General features: G+C 45.0%; 1 pseudogene; it reads right to left on the bottom strand.

Annotated features, from left to right (window-relative positions):
- Positions 1 to 1,905: 1,905 nt before the first annotated feature.
- On the bottom strand, positions 1,906 to 2,397 carry LOC118660690 (annotated as a pseudogene).
- Between the last annotated feature and the right edge of the window lie 512 nt (positions 2,398 to 2,909).

Genomic DNA, 2,909 nt, shown 5'->3' with positions numbered 1-2,909 from the left:
CAATAGCTTTACTAACTCCAAACATTCACTAAGTTTGTGTGTCCTTAATCTAAAGAGAATCACTTGAAAACAGCATATAGTTGGGTCTTTTAGACATTTCAAAAAATTCTACTGGGGAGTTTAATCCATTTGTGTTTAAAGTTATCAATAAGGAAGGTATACTATTGGTATTTTGCCAATTTATTTGGTCTTTTTTCTTCTTTTCCTGTGTTTTTTTCCCCCTGCCTTTCTATGTTTTGTTAGTTTTGTAGTAATGTTCTTTGATTCTGTTCTTTTCCTTTCTACATATATTTTTCATTTTCTTCTGAACTGCAAGGTTTATACTAAGAAATCTACTAGTGTTCCACATGATGAGTCTTTTCTCTTGCTATTATCAAAATATTCTTTTTGCCTTTGCCTTTGGACAATTTTATTATGTGTCTTCATGTAGACTACTTTGGTTTTCTCATATTTGGAATTTCTTAGGCATTGTGAATCTGAACATTCTTTTTTTCTCTAGGTTTGGAGGAGTTTGTCATTATTTATTTTAATAACTTTTCTGCCCTTTTATCTCTCTCTTCTCCTTATGGGACTCTCATAATACATATATTATACTAGAGGCCAGGTGCACAAAATTCATGAGTGGGAGCGGGGGCGGGGCGGGTGTCTCCCAGCCTGGCCTGCACCCTCTCCAATCCAGAACCCCTTGTGGGACTGCCGGCAGTTGGACATCCTTCTCACAATCTTGGACCACTGGCTCCTAATAGCTCATCTGCCTGCCTGCCTGGTCGCCCTTAACTGCTCTCTGCTGCCGGCCATGTTGCCCCCAACTGTGCCCTCCCTGCCAGCCTGGTCACTCCTAACTACCCCCCACCCCTGCCAGCCTGGTCACCCCTTACTGCTCCCCCCATCAGCCTGGTTGCCTCTTACTGACTTCCCTGCTGGCCTGGTTGCCCCCAACTGCCCCCCCCCTGCCAGCATGGTTGCCCTCCACACCCTGCTGTTCAGTCATTTGGTCGTCCCTCACCAACCCCCTTGCCATACTGGTCAACCCATGGAGCCTGCTTGTTCAGTCGTTTGGTCGACCCTCACTAACCCCCCTGCTGGCCTGGTTGTAGGCAGCCATCTTGTGAGGGCATGATGGTCAATTTGCATATTACCTCTTTATTTTATAGGATTAGTTCACTTAATGGTTTCCCCTAAGTCATTTATACTTTTTTCACTTTTTTATTGTTTTTCTTCTTATTCCTCTGACTGAATAATTTCAAATGACCTATCTTCAAGTTCACTGATTATTTTGCTTTATCAAATGTCCTGGTAAAGCTCTATGTTGGATTTTTCAGTTAACTTATGGTATTCTGTTTTGTTTTAATTAAGTGAGGCTTTTATTGTTGTTTTTCTTCCTTTATTTTCTTTTTTAATTAAGGGTCCCTTACTGATCTTGCTTCCATGAGTGGCCGAGACCGGGTGGAAAAGGGGAGGGGAACCCGGCAGCATGGGGAGGGGCTATCTCCACAACATTCCATTTATACACTGAACTAAACAGACAAGCACAGAGTCACTACTGCAGTTAGAAGTTGGCAGCATGGGAAAGGTGGGGAGGAATAGGTTGCAAGTAGGGGTGTCATTAGAAAAAATACAGGCCCTCTCCAAAACTGGGGTGCCTGGGGTAGGGAAGACTTGGTTTGTTTCAACCCAAGAGGAATCAAAAGATCAAAAGCAGTTTGGGAAGGCCAGAACTGTCAGGGGTGGAGGGAGAAGGAAGGTCCAGGGGGAGAGGGACTGTTTGGCAACTGGGTGAAGGGATTGCCCTCCCCCTGCTGGGATCCCTCCAGCCCCTCTGGTCTGGCAGAAGTGGGCGGCCTGCAACCCCTCACAGGCAGGTCTATGGCTGCCAGATGCTCCAGGCAGGGGGCTCGAGGGGGCTCACAAAGGCTTGCTCTCCAGGGAGATGACAGCACTGCCCCCAGCTTCTCTGCCAGAGTGCAGTGGTCCTTGACCTCCTCATAGCAGTTTGCTTGTAATTCATGCTTGATCCCCGTAAGCTTATTCTCGATGGCATCCTTGGAGCTGGCATAGATCATTTTGCTCTTAAGAGGTGCAGACTCAGGGCCCAGAAGATAAACACCAGGTTCTCCTTCTTGCTCTCCTTGGTCTCATAGGTTGCATCATACAGGCCGTAGCAGCAGTCTTTGGCACCATCTTGATGAAGATGGGTAGGGGTCATCTACTGTCTGGCCCACATCACCTACCAGGATCTCCTTGCCTCTTCCAAATGATGTTCTTCTTGTCTTCACTCAGGCAGAAGAGCACCGCCCTCTCGCGCTTCTTCACCTCCTCTGGTGTCAAGGACTTACGTGCCTTCATGTCATTGAACACTTTGATGACTCCATCAGAGACAGCCACACCAGAGGCCATATTTCTGGAAGCTAAAGGAGACAGCAAGAAGAGCCTGGAAAGATGAGCGCCGCTGCAGTTGCTGCCGGGATCCGACTCAATTTATGGTATTCTTCAGATTTATAATTTCTGTTTGGCTCTTTTGTATGAATTGGATCTTTTCGTTGATATTGTCATTTCTTATATTCTTCCCCTCACTTCTGTTTAGTTGTCTGTATTGTCCTGTAGCTCACGGAGCTTCTTTATTATTTTGAATTCTTTGTTTTGTACTTCATAGATCTCTATTTTTTTTCTGTTGGTTACTGGAGATTATTTTTCATTTGTTAATATTATATTTCCCTGATTCTGTGTGTCTCTTGTAGCTTTGTGTTTGTGTGTGTATGTTTGAACAAGCAGCTACCTCATTCAGTTTTAAGAACTGACTTTAGCAATGAAAGACTTTAACCAATCAGCCTGACTAGAGATTCTGGAAGTCTCTCAAACCTTTTTATGGGGTGTGCACTTTCCACTCCTCTCCCTCCTTCCTGGGAGAG

The sequence above is a fragment of the Myotis myotis genome, unplaced genomic scaffold (assembly GCF_014108235.1).
Source record: "Myotis myotis isolate mMyoMyo1 unplaced genomic scaffold, mMyoMyo1.p scaffold_m19_p_7, whole genome shotgun sequence".
Classification (NCBI taxonomy): domain Eukaryota; kingdom Metazoa; phylum Chordata; class Mammalia; order Chiroptera; family Vespertilionidae; genus Myotis; species Myotis myotis.
This window is presented reverse-complemented; position numbering and strand designations above follow the sequence as displayed.